This window comes from Sarcophilus harrisii, chromosome 4 (genome assembly GCF_902635505.1).
Source record: "Sarcophilus harrisii chromosome 4, mSarHar1.11, whole genome shotgun sequence".
Classification (NCBI taxonomy): Eukaryota; Metazoa; Chordata; class Mammalia; order Dasyuromorphia; family Dasyuridae; genus Sarcophilus; species Sarcophilus harrisii.
Window position 1 is genome coordinate 419,857,982 of NC_045429.1, and position 17,388 is coordinate 419,875,369.

Below are 17,388 nucleotides of genomic sequence, written 5' to 3' on the forward strand. Positions count from 1 at the left end.
TGGCACACTAAATAATTATACAATCTGACCAAAGACTTTCATCTTCTCTCTAGTCATTGCAGGGCGACCACAAAAGAGATTCTTTTAATAGAAAAAGTCTTAGGTTACAAGAGACCAAACTAGAATTATAGTCATGATAATGGAAAGAGAGGAACAAATATCACAGATATTATGAATGAGTGAAAAAGCATTATTGAATGTTTGTCATGTGCTGAGGATATAAATACTAAAAACAGAATAGTTTCTACCCCACGGAGCTTAGAAGAAAATATACAAAGGGGACTGGTGACCTGGAAGAGGTGTTTTAGTCTGGGAAATGACAGGGATAGTGAGTAGTAGAGCAATTGATTAACATCTTTTCTTTAAATTCAAGTTTATTTCATTTCCAGTTCTCCATATCCCCTCCTCCACTTTCTCATCAAGGAACAAATTCTTTACCCCAATAAAATTATAGGTCTAGATTCCCCAGAAAAATGACACAATTCCTCAATAGCTTAAATTCTATAACATGAAATATATTGGATAGTAGTGGTGGTGGGTGAGATGTAGCGAATAAGTGTGTACAGAAGAAAGAGCAAGAATATGACAAAGGGAGGATATAGACACATTCTTTCACAACTGAATGAGTTAGTTGGTGGAAGTGGATTGAGCACTAGCCCTGAAGTCAGGAGGACCTGAGTTCAAATCTAATCTCAGACACTAAATACTTCTTTATGTGATCCTGGGCAATTCACTTAACCCCAATTGCCTCAGCAAAAAGAAAAACAATTGAATGAGGTGAGGGAAAGGACTTTTCAGCTGGCGGGGAAGGGAAAGGACTTTTCAGCTGGTGGGGAAGGAAAAGGAATAAGTATTTTTATAGCACTTGGTATGTGTCAGGCACTGTGCTAAGCACTTTTAAAATATTATCTCAAATGATGCTCACAACAACCCTTTAAGATAGATGTTATTTTCCCTATTTCAAAATTGAAGAAACCAAGATAGTAACTTTTTCATACAAATAGTATTTCAGGTAGGATTTGAATTCAAATCTCTCTGGCCTCAGGATCAGCACTCTATCATTGTATCACAGAACTGCCTGCTTCTATCATGGAAGACTTCCTGAAAGAAATGGCACCTAAACCAGACTTTGATAAAAGATTCTGAAAAAGAGAAGAGGGAGGAATGTAGTTTGGTCCTAGGTAACCTCCTGTATGAATGCTCAAAAGTGGGAGACAGGATAGGGATTTCAAGTTCAGCTTTGCTGGAACATAGAGGGCATGAAGGGAGTAAAGGGAAAACCCATACATATCCAGGCACTCAGGTTAACTATGTGATATTCAATGAGACAATTGATTCTTCTGGATCCCAGGTTGGAAACCGATTATTAAGGTCTATAAATGCCAGCCTAAGGTATAATAGATAAGTTAGTGAAGGAGAGTGACTGGACAGACACTAGTTGTGTCTCTGCTATAAAACTGTGCAAGTTGTGTATACACTCATTCTCTCAGTAATGTCAAATTTCTTATCCATAAGATGATAAAGAGGAGGAGGAAATAAATAATTGGAGAAGGAGTAGACGGGTAAAGGGAAGAAAGAGAAGTATTATTGAGAAGATGAGGGGGAAGAAGAAGAAGAGGAGGAGCAGCAGGAGGAGGAGAAGCAAGAGGAAAAGGAGGAGAAAAAGAAGGAGGAGGAAGAAAAGGAGGAGAAGGAGAAGGAGAAGAAATGGTATTATAATTATTGTAATTAAAGAGAACAACTAAAAATATTGGTTTGATTTTGTTAAAGTAAGATTAAATATGCCTGATGCAGCATAATAAGGATTTCATGAGCACATCAATGAGTATGTGTCAGATTAACTTCATGGTAAATTTTATTTTATTAAACAGAATGGGGAAAAAGAAAACCCTGTGAAAAGCATATGGTTGAAGAATAAGTAATAACCAAATCCTTGTATACTACACAGAGGCCTTATGCTTTTATATCATGATTTTTTTTTTCAAGAAAAGAATTGGCAGGAGCTGGATATGGTGAGCGCCACATAACATCATAAAAATTAAATAGATTATATTTCAACAGACAGGAAAAAGCTTGTTATTGATGTGGTAGTTATCCCTGAGTCAGCTTGTCTGTGTACAGTCAGACCATTGACTCATATTATCAACACATTGGAGCTAAGATCAGAATTACATAAAAAGAAGGAGGAAAAGATAGCATACAATTGAAAAAAACTTAATTCCAAACTACTTAAACAAGTAATTGACGATGAAAAATGAGGAATGGATAATAGAAATGGCATCAACAACTGTAATAATTTTATTTGAAATTTAACCAATGGAAACTAATTGCCACAAGAAGGAACCCTCAAAAGTACAGAAAGTACCTTAGTCAGCAAACATGATTTCCTTGCCAGAGAGAAATGGCTGCCAAAGACATCACTGGATTAGAATATAAACTCATTTGTAAAATCTTATCAAGAAACATGATGGACAATTAGGAGCAGTATTGTCTCATAAAGCAGAAAAGCTGTGGAGAGAAAAACCATTTTAAAGAAAGCTTGGCACGCTATTCAACTGAACCAACTCATCCTGAGGGCTGACTTAAAAGAATTAAGTGGAAGAACAACCAAGAGAAAAATGAAAAAGATTTATAAAAAACATTATTACAAACTGTTTTTTCATCAAGAACAATGGAACCACTGCACTTGAATCCTAACACCACAGTCCCAGATAGAAAAGTAGAAATAGTGCCAAAGAGAACAAAGATGAGAAAAGCAGATGAATTGAATCAAATATGGGTAAAGAAGATCTTTGATGAAGGTGACACAATTGTGAGGGCCTTAAGGAATTGCTATCCAAGATATCTGGAGCAGGAGAAAAATACTAAAATTAAGGTGAAAATCTTGAGCCTAATTAGCACCAAAAAAAGAAGTAAAGAAAGTATAAATAACTTTTAACCTATATCTTGTATCTCCCATTTGTTTAAAATCTTGTGAGTCATCTACAGAAGAAATTCAGGATATCTTTGATGCAATTACTAGTGGTGAACAAGAAAACACTATTCAACAACAGACTAAAGAATTACCATTTCAGCACAACAAACTGAATGGGACATCTTTGGGAAATTATGATTTATTGACCTCCAAGATTTCCATAGAATCAAAGGCTCAACTTAAAAAAAAATGCTAGTCTGTGCTTGAGATAACAACCTTAAAATGCTTAAAAATAAAATACTATATTGTAGCTAGCTAAAGACTACAAACTTTTCTGAAAAAATAGAAATAATATCACAGAAGCCTTCTCTTTATCACACTTATCCATTGATAATTACATGGTGAGTGCAGGCAGGTGAGTGCTCATTTAAACAATAGGGAAGTCAGAAGAAGAAGAAGAAGAAGAAGAAGAAGAAGAAGAAGAAGAAGAAGAAGAAGAAGAAGAAGAAGAAGAAGAAGAAGAAGAAGAAGAAGAAGAAGAAGAAGAAGAAGAAGAAGAAGAAAATATCAGTATCAGCAAGGAAATGTATAATGAGAAGATGGACTGGTCATGTGGTGAAGATGAGGAGTGACCAACAGACAAAATGCACCACTGGTAGCCCAAAGCTATCAGAGGATAGCTAGGAAAACCTCCTGGATGTTGGGTGAGTCTCCGATGGCAAATATATGGGAAGGCAATGGTAAAAATTATACTAGAGGGGGGAATGAATGGTTATGCTCTACAAAATGAGAAGCACTTAGCAGTGTCTTCCCCACGGGGTTAATTTGGGAGGGGGTGATCAGGGAAGCATGGTACAATAATAAGAGCACTGTTTGTTTGTGGTTCGTTCTTCGTTTTCAAAGAGGACCAATGATATCACATAGTATGTCTTGACTTGCTTGAAGTAACAGAATTTGGTATAAATCTAGGCTCTGCCGATTAATGTGTGTAGGACTTCAGGCCAGCCTCGTATCCTTCCTTTAAGGTCCCTTCTGGGAGGGAGCTAGGTGGTGCAGTGAACAGAGCATTGGATCTGGAGTCAGCAGGACCTGAGTTCAAATGTAGCCTTAGGTAGTCAATAAAAGTAGGATCCTGGGTATCCATTTGCTTTAATGCCTTGAAGAAGGAAATGGCAAAACACCCCAGTATCTTTGCCAAGAAAACCCCATATGGGGTCACAAAAAGTTGGACACGACTAAATGGCTGAACAAACAGCAACAGAAAGGATCCCTCTAGTTCTTAACTTATGTTCCTATTACTTCCCTTGCCCTGGGGAGCCAACCCCTTTCTATTGGATGGATTTTCTGGTCCTTTCTGTTCACTGTGAGCTCGGGGAGTCCAAAGGGCATGTCCAGTTCCATGATAAATGCCTTGCTACCCTCCAGAAAGATCTTGTTCACTTGAGATGATTTTTCTGTAATTTCCAAGGTCCAGATTTAAAAGCAGAGCATAAGGGGCCCCTAATCACTGTAAGGATGACTATGGAGGAAGTAGGAGAGGGAAGAGAGTAAGGGTAGAAAAAGAAAACAGTGACTTTGAAGGCAGGATGTGGGAAGTAATGAAAAGCAGTGTTAAGTCTGTTATTAGTCATTATATTCTGGAAAATGTTGCTCTTCTTCCTGGCCCTTCCTACTGTAGGCTCCCCCACTGAGCTGAAGTTGCAGGTAAGGTCTTCCTCCCGCAGGGATCAGTAGGATTGTGGCTTCATCTACCAGCACATCCCCATCTCAGGAGCCAGACATAGCTCGACTTTGCAAGGAGTTAGGAAACCCCATGGCAGCAGGATAGTGGGGGGGGGGTAATGTGTGTAGGGCTTCGGAGGGAAGGGGGGGAAGGTGGCAGGGGGTGTGCAAGAGAAGGTCTCAGAATGGAGCTGCTGGAAGGGACCTCAGTCACCATTGATCATTGAATCCAATTCCCTTATTGAATATGCAGGGAAATGAAAACCCAGGAAATTAATGTGAATAGACTAAAGTTACACAGTCATTTAATGGTAGTATTGGGACTAAAGCCCCAATTTGTTTACTCCATGTTTACTGCCCTTTCCACACCACAGAGAAGGGGACTGTTTCTTTTTCAGGATGCCACAAGTGTTACAGTTCAAACAGGCACTCACGAGTCCCAAATTTCAGTAGAAATGCAGGGGTATCTCCTACCTAGAAAAGACAGAAGGGGTTATGTCTGTCAGTAAATAAAAATTTATTAAACCCTACCATGTGCCAAGTGCTATACCAAGCCTTAGGGATGCAAAAATAAATAAATAAATAAATAAAAAGGCAAAAAAAAAAAAAAAATAGGCAAATGACAGTGCCCTCTCTCATAGAGCTCACAGTCTAATGGGGGAAGAAAATATGAAAACAGGCATATAAAAAAGAAGATATAGATATAAAATTGAAAAAATCAATAGAGGGAAGGATAGTAGATTAAGCAGAAATTCTGAGTTCTGCCTTCTCTGGGCCTGAGTTTGGCCCCCAGGACAATTGGGTGTCATTGAATTTAGATAGTGGTGACCAGAAATTGTCATTGAATTTTAGGGAAGTGGGCTATGAGAAAGAAAAACAGACTGAGACAGATAGATGGATGGATGGATAAATTAAGACAAAAATTGAGCAACTCTCAAAGAACCAGAGAATCACAAGATGTTGTCATAGGACTTAACCCTAGAAGAGACTTTGAATCAATTAGTCTAAGCTCCTTCCTTTAAAGATGAGGAAACTACAGATGTATAGGAAACTGATAGGGTATAGATGAAACCCAGACAGGGTTGCCCAAGGTCACATAGGCAGGAACAGAGCCAAGATTCAAACCCAGGGTCTCTTATACCAGATCCAGTATTTGCCCCATTATCTCACACTCAACAGCTCAGGGGTTTATCCTTCTTTCTCAGAGGACCATGGTATTGATGATGACATGCAAATGAATTGGATTTAAATGAGGGAGGGCTGTACAAGGTCACCTGGTCCCAGGTCAAACCCCAACTGGTCATTGTTTGGGTCCTGATTGACTCAGAGTGAATGCAAATAACAGTCATTTTTGTTTTGGACAGAAACCCTCAGGGTCTTTCCCTCCCAGACTTATTTGTTTGTTTTTTAACTAGATGAAAGAGGTCATTCTTGTTTCAATTTTTATCTAATCTTAATCACTAAATGGGTGTAGCCTCAGTAAAACTGGGGTTGAAGACCTTAGCTTAAAAAGGTCAAGTTCTCCCACTTCAAGAGCCCATCTCCAGTCCTGAAATGGCTCTGGGGAGGAAAGTGAGGCAGGTGACCTTGTACAGCCCTCCCCCACTTAAATCCAATTTACTTGTATGTCATAGCATCACCTTCCTGATATCATGGTCCTCTTAGAGAACCAACAACAACAGCTCAATAGGCAAGATATGTCTAACCAGCAACTAGAAAATAATATAGTTCACCGATGTCAAATTCAAATAGAAAAGAGGACTATTAAACTCTATATAAGGAGCTCTGCTGGCTACAACAATCCTTTCTAGTATCTTCTATTGACTCAGAAAACCACACATTAACATTATTCCTATACTTGATCATTTTTATTTATCTTGCTAAATATTTCCCAATTACATTTTAATTTGTTTCCATAGAACTCAGGAATGTGGTATGTGAGTAGGCTGTTATATTTGACATGTCTGATGTAGAGCAACACGTAACTAAAAATAAGACACCATTGTGTGGGATGGCAAACCCCAATTCAAAAATACTCAGAGATATCTCAAAGTGAAAAATAGAAGCATTATTAGGATCTCGGAAGAAACATACAGTTCTCTCTCTGGAATCCCAGAGGGAGGAAGGTCAGTCTCACAAAGATGGTGAGATAATTTAAATGGTCAGTAAGAGAAAAAAAAATTACAGAAACTATTCACCTACCCAGTCCTGTTAATCTTCTTAGAATCATCAGCAAACTCGACCTTTATTCCTTTATTTGTCTCTGGAATATAGGTGGGTTTTTGTGGCAGAAGGGTCTTGGTTATACAAGACTTGTTTCAAAAGAAAGAGTCCGTTCTGCTTCTAAGGTTAATAATCAATTAAAATAATGTAAGGAGATTTAGTTTTACTTCAGGCTTTTCTCAATCAACAAATAGAGATTAGACAGTTTGTAGACTTCTCAAATATCTCCAGGCCATTCAATAGTTAGTCAAATTCTTCTCTAAGCAGTTATATAAAGGTCCAGGAGGTTATCTCAGATATTTCTGCTAGAAGAACAAGTCTTTTGCTCTTCTTCCCAGAATCTTAATGATTAACAGACCTTTGGTACTATCCTGCAGTTATTATTCTGAGAAATCCTCAGTTTCCTGTTTCATTCACCATTGACTTGGTTCCATGGGGCCCGGGGAAGTCTAGGAAGGCATATAGGTAAGTTAGAACTTGAAGCAGCCCAAGATTTATCCAGGTTGGTTTCCAGTTTTCCATCTGAAAGCTTGGGTGGGTGGGTGGGGAGTTCTTAGAAAGCTCAGGGTACCAATGCTACCTCCCATAAGCTTCACAGGTAACAAATGGTTGACAATTAGAAAATGCTTTACAATTCACTGTATTTTCACAACTGTTATCTTAAGTATTGCAACAATCTTTAAAGATAGATAGGCAGGGAGATGGCAATGTAGTATAATGAAGAAATGACCAGGTTAGGACTTCAGTGATTTGGCTTGAGCCCCAGGTCTGTGTAATTCTAGACATACTATCTAGTCCCTTTGGGGCTCAATTTATTCAGTACCAAAATGAGGAGATTAATATTTATTCAGTATCATAATATTATAATCACCTCACGTTATATCAAATGAAGTGATAAATGTGAAAGTTCTGCTAATTAGCAAATACTGCCCAAATTCAAGGAATTATTATTGTCATCATCATTTTATAAAGGAAGAAACAGAAGCCCAAGAGGTAAAGTGATAACTAATAAAAATTCTCATTTGATCTTCCCTGTTAGACTGTGAGCTCCTTGAGAGCAAAGGACTGCTTTTTGCCTTTCTATATACTCCCAACACTTAGCACAGTGCCTGGCACAAAATAATCACTTAATAAATGCTTGTTGTCTAAGTACAGTAATTCTTTTCTCTCTTGCTCTCTTTTGAGGAATACCTTATCTCATCTGATGAGATCTGCCCAATTAAGTGACCTTAAGATATGCTATTAAAAGGTAAATTGGATATGGAATCTAGAATTATGTCAAAATGATAGAAAAAGAAACTGAACTTTCCGTGGGGGGACAGCAAAGAAATGGAAATAATGTAGGTACCCATTGTCAAGAGAATGGCTCTGCACTTCCTATCCATGTGATTTTGGGGGAGGCATTTGTCTTTCTGGACCTCAGTTTCCTCATTTATAAAATGAGGGAATTAGATTAGATGGCTTATAAACTCCCTTCCAGCTCTAAAATATTGCTAACCTGTGAACTGTGATTTGTGGAATGAAAAGGAATATATTCCTTTCTATAAGAATGCAGGAAGAAATAACGAATATGGAGAATTCAGAGAAACACTAGAAAATTTGTACGAACTCATGTTATACTAGAAGAACAAACTACGCAATGACTGCAATAATGTTGGGAAAATGAAGTCTAAAAGGAAATCAGAATGAGTAACAATATTTATCAGTTTTGCTACTGTATACTTCCCTCCTTTTAGCAGAAAGACAGAATACTAGAGGATAATAATGTGATGTTCATTGTCAGGGGGAGTTATTGTATCAGTTGTTTTTACTTGACTCTTTTTCTTTGTTACTAGGGAATGTTCAAGTCTGGGGGTTAATATATCCAGAAATATCTCTGTGTGTTTTTTAAGTCATCAATATTGGGGGGGGGGGGGAATGAAACTAGAAACAAAGTGAGATGGGGAAGGGAAGAATACAAAGGAATACACATCTGCTCCCCATTTGGGAAAGCAGAGAATGAGATTATTAAACCTTTTCTTAACATGAATGACTTGGTGGCTGGGACCCCCTTGCTCATGGTCATATATGAGAAAAGTCTATGTCACTTGAAACATCTGTGAGGTGCTTCTTCCCTGAAAGACAGACTAAACACTTCTAACTCTGCTTTGTTTAATAGGAGTACAAACAATTAAGCTATGGCTAAAATGGCTAATTTCCGGCCCAGCATCTCAAGAGGTTCACCTGTCATTAGTAACCTACCAACCACACTGAAAGCTACACAAAACACATTGAGTTTAGAGTTTCGGTTTCAGTTAGGTCTAAAAGCTCTTGGAAATACCATATTTTGTACAGAAAAGCAAAATTCTGCACCAACAATTTTAATAACTTCGTCATTTTGGTTTAATATCTGGCAAGGCAGCACTTTCATAACTAAAGGTATGAGACTGACAGAAGTAGAGGTAGTGGTGATGGAAACCTTCTTGGACACATAAAATTCAATCTTGACATGATTTTAATGTATTTCTTAATCCTGGGGGCAGGAGGTGGTGATAATGGGGGAAAACATATAAAGTAAATGGCATCAGAAATTGAGGCAATTTTCTGGGAGTTCCCTGTTGCCCTCTTTGCCTCATAGTCTTTTGACATCATACCTCACTAATTTCTCCCTTATTCCAGTCTCTGATACAGAGGTGACCCTTCTCCTAATCACAGAGAGATCTTCCACATATTCCTTTGATCTCATGTTCTCCCATCTTCTCCACTATCATGTCTACTCTCCATTCAATATTTTTTCTCTCCCTAACTCTTAGCTCTTCCATTGCTTTGAAAAGATACTCTCTACCTTTAAAAAAAAACACTCCTTAACTCGAACCACCTCTTCAAGCTATCATTTTATAACTCTCCCTCTCTCAGTCAAATTTCTTGGGAAAAGTCATTCTCATTGACTCCACTTCCTTTTTTCTCTCCCCTAAGTCTTCTGCAATTTTAATTCTGATCTAATCATTCCATAGAAACCATTCTCTCCAAAGTTACCAAAGATCTTTTAAATGCCAAATCTGATGATTTTTTTCTCAATCCACCCTTTTGGATATCTGTGTGGCATTTGACACTGTTGAAAACCTTCTCCTCTTGGATACTCTCTCCTTTCTAGATTTTCATGAGACCTCTCCTTGTTCTTCTTCTGACTGTTTGACTTATCTTTAGTCTCCTTTATTGGATCGGGGGCCATGCCAGGCTTGCTAATTGGAAAATAGCTCCAAGGCCTCTTCCCTGTTCTTGTTTTACAGTATCATTTGACAAACTTATTCTTTATGCAGAAATTCTCTCCTGAGTTCCAGCCCAGAATTCAATCAATTGCCTATTGGACATTTCAAACTAGTTCTTCCACAAGCATCTCAAACTCAGCATATTCTAAATATGGCTAGAATGGCCTTCTCCTCCTTTGGGGATCCCTGGCTTCTTTCCAGATTCAGCCCAAACTTTATGTCATCCACATAAGACTTTTCCTGATTCTCTTTCCTCCCTCAGGGTGCTAGTGCCTCCTCTCCAAGATTGCGTTGCTTTGTGTCTATCTTGTAATAACTATATATTTACATACTGTCTTACCCATTAGAATGTTAACTCCCTAGGGATTTCACTCCTGTCTTTGTATTCTTGGTGCATAGTATATAGTAAGTGCTTAATAAATGCTTACTAGCTTGATTGCTTGACTGCTGAGGTACTTTCCAATTTATAATCCATGATTCTTTCATCCCAAGGGCCTACTTTGGAAGACACATACAGAAATGACATACACCAGATTTCAGAGATAGGCTCTCCACAGATAACCGCAGAGTACAAATAATCATACAACTTTGCTTTAGATGGGGAGAGTTGACTGATCATAAATAGGAGCAATGGTAATTTAAAGTTGTTTACTGCTGTACAATTCTTGCATAGTCTATAAAACTTAACTCAGAAGGAAATGTAATCCTTGTAAATCTGTTTATTAGAAAATAATTTTTCTTTCTGGCCTCTTGTCCCGCTCCCAATTCTAGGGATGTTATAGTCCTGCTTGTTTTGTAGCCAGAATAGAAAAATGGTGACTTTCAATGGAGAGAGATGCTGGCTAGCACTTTCTGAAGTCATAATCCCTTCCCAGAAAAGGCAACTGCCACAGGGGAAGCAGGGGTCTAAGAACTGTGCGATGCTTATCTTTTCAACAAGAAATGCACCCATACAGATATCCCAACTTGTCTTTTACAAATAACAATAATCACCTTCCTTAATCTATTTTCCCAAATGAGAATTGAGTAAATGGAAAAATAAGCCTGTAAGGTGAATCTAATTCCAAGAGGCAATTTGGTAGGTAGGGGGCGGATAGATGAGGGAAAGAGATGGATGGATGAGATAGAGAGAGACAGAGACAGAGACAGAGACAGAGACAGAGACAGAGACAGACAGAGAGACAGAGACAGAGACAGAGAGAGAGAGAAACTTCAAAGGTTTTGCCTTTAATACTAGGATATATTCTGAATCCTTATGAAGGTAAAACTCACGAAGGCCAGCAGAGGGCACTTGATCCCAACTCTTTTTCTAAAGTTTCTTTAATTGTTAAGAATTCTTTCAGCAGACTCTTTTTCAAGAAAATGAATGAAGCCCCACCTGGACAATAGCAAGATTTCCCTTTTTAAATTTAAATGAGAGTGAGAAACAGTTTCCAATCTATTTCTCAGCATGTTTTGTTGGCTTTGTTTATTAAACAGTTTTTTATTCCATTCTGTCTATTGTAATTGACAGCTTACCAACCATGAAGGTTTGTTGGTCCCCATCTTCCATCTTTCCTCTACTCCTAGGGGATCTACCCTGTTCATGGGGAGGCTGGGGGAAGAATGCCGGACACTACACTTAACTTACTAAAACATGGCATCGTTGGGATTATTGTAGGTTATATTGTCCTTCATTCTCCAAGAGGACTAAAATGACATTGCTATCTTGGGGTCAAGGTAAAGTGGGCACAGGAGAGCTGCCCACCTCCTTCTAACATAGAGCCCCTTTCTGTCAGAGCTCTGCCTTTGATAACATTCAATTGGGAGGGTGAAGGGAAGGAAATCCAGCTGAGGTGGGGCACAGGATCATCTCAATTTGTCATACTCCACCTCCCCTATTCCAATCTCTTTTTTGTAGTTATTTGACCAAATTTCTTTTTTGTTCTGGAAAAAAAAATAATAATACAATGTAACAAGATTTCTTCTTTCATCATTTAATATTTATGTGGATGTAGGTAATTTTCTAGACCTTGTTGGACCTCAATTTCTTTATCTATAAAATAATGGAGGTGGTTTTTAAGATCTCTTCCAGCCCTATAATATGATTTTCATAAGCTCCTTCAGGGTAGGGACTGTGACATCTTTGTCTTAGCAAAATGCCTGGTATGTGGCAGGTGGTTAATAAATGCTTATTGATTAATCTCACTGATCCTAGGTCCTATGAAAATAAGCTTATTACACATTTCCTCAGATACTTACAAATACCCTTCCAACCAAAAACACCAGTATCTCTACAAACACATAATATAAACATACCAGAAATATGCAGACTAAGCAGCATGCATATACACACACACACACACACACATTTATATATAGTTTCTAAACCTGCATGTTTACTAGAAAATGGAAACTCATGGGATAATAATAATAACAATAATGATAGCTAATATTTGTCTATGACCCTTTAAATTCTGTATATATCTCAGCCTCAGTTTTCTCAATTGTGAATTAGGGATATTAATAATACCTATTTCACAGAGAATTGTGAGGATAAAATGAGATTTTATTTATAAAATGCTAAGCATAGTTCCTGGAACACAGTAGGGCTTTTATAAACATCCATTCTCTTGTTTCCTCATTTGATTCTCATGGTTATTCTTCAAGGTGAGTACTATTACTTCCCCTTTATGATAGCATAAGAGAATTTAGAACAAGAAGGGAATTCATAGATTTACATGGTCCAAAACCCTTAGTTTATAAATACAGAATCTCAAAAGGGAAGTTATTTACCCAAGGTAGTAGAATAATCAGGATTTATTTCTAGAAGTAAATCCCAAACAAAAACTGTTTTATGTTTTTCAAATGTTCACTTAGGAACACACACATGTGTGAACACACACATTTATACGCATACAGAGTACACATGCACATATATACATGTGTGCACATAGACACATGCAAATATACACATATACACACCCATACGTACCTATGTATACATAACACTTTTACACATACACACACACCTTGATAAATAAGAAGCTGCTTTTCTACTTTCCTTGAAGTCTTCAATTACTTATACTAATAAGGTGAATGACCTCTTCCAGAACATTACTTCCTTGCTGTCCTTGTTCCTGATCCTTTTTCCATTCTTGCTGATTCCTCTTCAAATTACTTCCTCTTTTTATTCCACTTTTTTCAACATTGTCCTTATTTCAATACTCTGTTCTACTTCCTCCTACATTCTTTGTCTCTCTTTTGATTCTGCTCCTTTTCTCCCTTCTTACTAAATCCTGTTCACATTGTCTCATTTCTTGGTCCCATGGGGTGCATTCACTGGAAAAGGAAATGGCAAACCACTTCAGTATCTTTGCCAAAAACACCCCACGGATGGTATGGTCCGCAGGGTCATGAAGAATCAGATATAACTGAGTGACTCAACAACAACAAAATAGGCTCTTAATTCAGAGGTTTCTCAGGGGCCCCAGTCATAGTGAGCAGCTGGGGTAACCAAGACATGAATATCCAGGATGGATAAGTACTCCCTCTGAAAAGGGATTCACCAATTCCCACTTCTCACCACACACTCTTGGGCCTCCAATCTCAGGTTTTCATGCCCACAATATAACCCCTGTTATTGTCTATTTTCATCTTAATTGCTTCAAGAGTGATGGCTGAACTCTCTGGGCGACGATGGGGGACCCCCTCTCCCGGCATGGCTGTATTTGTGATTGGACTCTCCCCTGCACCCCTCTTGTGCCCCTAACCCTCACCCCTCCCCTCTCAAGTGAGTTTGCCCTAGGCCCAAGAACTCCTTGTTATAGGTCTGGCAGGGGAGCAGGGACCAGCTGCATAGTATAATTGCCAAAGAATAGAGCATGGTGTTCTAATCAAACCCAGACTAGAGGCCAAGGCTGAGTTAGAGAGGTTAACAACAGCAGATAGAGGGACATAGAAATCGAAGGGGAATGGGAAGAAACAGATCTATAGCTCCATAAACACTGGGGATGGGGAAACTCCAGGAATTGACGATATCAATCATATTAAGGCTGATCTCATCCAAGCCACAAGGATTAAGAATTCTGCACTTGTAACAGGCTAAGCAGAAATGACTTTGAGGGAAGGAAGGGTGTTGGGGAGCATGCAGATTTATTGTACTATTTCAAGCAAAACAGACGAAGGCCTCTTGTCAGCTGCTGGGAGAGCAGACCTATACAATCAGGCCATTTTGTTCATAAATGTTCCTGTCCTGGAGCAAGGAATCTAGCAGTTAATTTCTAATATGAACATTTTGTCTTGGGTACTATTTGGGCCGTTAAGATTCCAGCTCCCAACTAGAATTCCTTTGACCTAACATATACTGGCTCTTAATAGAGGAAGACTGGCTTATTTCTAGGGATCAAGTATGTAACTTGATTCCTGGCTCAGTACAGGGGCCTCTTTCTCCCATTCTGCCAGCTGGACCCAATTATAGACTGGTTTGGGTAACATGAGCGTGTGGAGGATGTCCCCGCAGCAGAAGGGGTGTTCTAAGTTTTAAGCTTCCCTTAGGGCCTGCGTCTCAACTAGGGCTAATGGATCCTTTAATATTCTGAATTACAACGTGATTTGTGATGATTTTCCAAGGAAGGAGGACTTAAAAGTGAAGTCACATGGAGGCCTGCTCTCCATAAGGAAGAGAAAAATCAAGATAGCTGCCCAGATCATTCAGGCAAAGCTCGAACTTTCGCTCACCTTTCTTGGGAAGATGTCAAAGTCTGCTGTCATATTTCTGAACAGCACTGGCCTGGTGTTCCTGAAATCACATCTTAATAACAGATCAAGATTAATCATCAACTAAGGCCAACCTAAAAGAGCCCCAACAAAAGACCGTGTTTCTTTTGCAAACAGTATAGATAGACATACAAGTGTATCTATATCTATCTATGCATACATATATATACATATATAAAAATATATACACTTATATGTATATATACATATACATATATATGTATGTATGTGTGTGTATATATACATATATACACAAAGTCTGTGTACAGAAGAATCCAGCACTGCAAGGAATCTTAGATCTTAGATCTCAGAAATCATCCCAAGCAAACTTTTGAGTATAAAAATTAGGAAGTTGAAGACCAAAGGATTGCTACAGAAAATTAGTAGCAGAACTGAGACTAGAACTCAGCTCTCCTTATTCTCACAGACAGAACTGGATTTGGAATAAGAAGACCTCATTTCTCTTGTTTTGCATGATTTCACATGTATAATCAATATCAAATTGCTTGCCTTTTCAAAGATGGGAGAGGTTGAAGGGATGGGAAGCATTTGGAATTCAAAAAATATTTTAAATTATTGTTAAAAAAATTTTTACATGTAAGTGGAAAATAGTTAACAAAATAAATAAAAGTAATTTTTTAAAAAAGACTTTATTTCTTTTTCTTTTCTTTTTTATCAAAGACTATTTTCTAGTTCTGGTCCAAATTACTCCAAAAAGATAGTATATTACTTTAGACAAATCACTTGGTCTTTCCAAGCTTTAGTTTTGTCATCTGCAAAATAAGGGGGTTTGGCTAGATGAGCTACCTCTAAAGCTGAGGTCCTTTTGTTGGAACAATGACTAGATTTGTTTTGGATCAAATATAGCACAAAAGGTTCCTTCATGGATGCACAATAAACTCAGTATGGCAAAGGTGGAGATCAATGTCCCTTTTCACCTAGTTGTTACTCCTAGCTTCATTTGTGTGCTCAACAGGGCCATGGAAGAAGAAAGCCCCATCATTCCTTGTCCCTAAATGAGTGGTCCTCAAAGTGTAGTCCAAAGAATTGTTGGGGTCTCTGAAACCCTTTCAGAGGGTCTACAAATTCAAAATCATTTTTTTTATTTCTAATATAGTAAATAGTTATAAATATAACCCATGTGAACAGATCCTCAATAGATTTTTTAACAACATGAAGATACTGAGAACAAAAATTTGAGAACCACTGCAGATAGTTGATAAGGGAGGCAATAGTGATATTTTTAAGATAGAGGAGGAGTAATAGATGCTCCAGATAATAATCAAAGATTCAGCAGGAATCAAAAGGAATGTTCTCTAGGTCTTGGTCTCTAGGACCAAGAAGAAAACCTGTTAAGGGAATAGATTTAATCTTATCCTGGGACATTCTGCTAGTTTTTTATTGTCTGCCTTGCTGGGTGTGATGGTTTATAGCCCTCAGTTATGCTCTAAAAGAGCTATAGCTCTCCCCACCAGAAAGAAACTTTCTAACCACTGCAACCCAGATGGTAGCAATACAACTGATAGTCTAGAAGAAGTTAAATGATCCTGATAAGGATAAATATCTGAAGCCCAGCAAATGGTAGCCAAGAAGAGTTCAACAACCCAAGAGACCATTGTGGCAGAAAATACATGATGGAGAGTGATTTCCTGAGATTTCCAGAGATGGCCACTCAGCAGACAGCATTAAATGACATTGACAGCTTTGCAATGGTGGGAGTACGAGTTGCCTTAGCTGTACATTTCCCTAGGTGTGTGCTCTCCATATGTTCACACTGGCCACAAAGGCACAGTGCATATTCTTGTCCTTTCTCTCAAGTTCCCTGGACACATATGGATACCCTCTATTTGTGTTCCACAGACACATATGTTCTCTGAGTGCGCCTTCTCCTGTGAGAAATACAATGGGAAGATATAATCCATGAGCTCATGAGAGAATCATTTATTGTCATTTTATTCACTATGCTGTTTAATATAGTTTGCTTTGAACAATGTGCTCTAGTTGTTTTGTAAAAGTAGACATATTGGGTGGGGCTCATGAACTATGATTTTTTTGAGAGGACGCCGAATGCCTTGAATCTGGGTAACTTTTTGAGGGGTCTACTTGTTAAGGGGATACCAGGGGACACTATGATCCAATGGACGTACTACATTATACTCTGGAGCTGTTCCCTGATTTAGAGGTTACCTGTAAGTCCCTGTATTTGCAGAAAAGGAAAATTAAGTGAATTGAGTAAAATGACTAACTTACTGCATTCTGAATGCCAGGCCATTGCTATCTAAATCTCTTTTATTGGATTTTTGCTGGGTTGGGATCTGGCCTTTCCTAGGGGCCTGTTTATATGGATTGTTGAATCCTGGGTGGGTCAGACTAGGATTCTACCTTAATTCTAAGTAGTTAGCAATAACACGTCCAGTTCCAGGAACAAACTTAAAAATAAAAACAACAACAAAAGATTTTTAAATCTTTTTTTTTTTTTAAAGAAAAGCTAGTTCTAATTTTTTTTGGCCGATTAGACATATT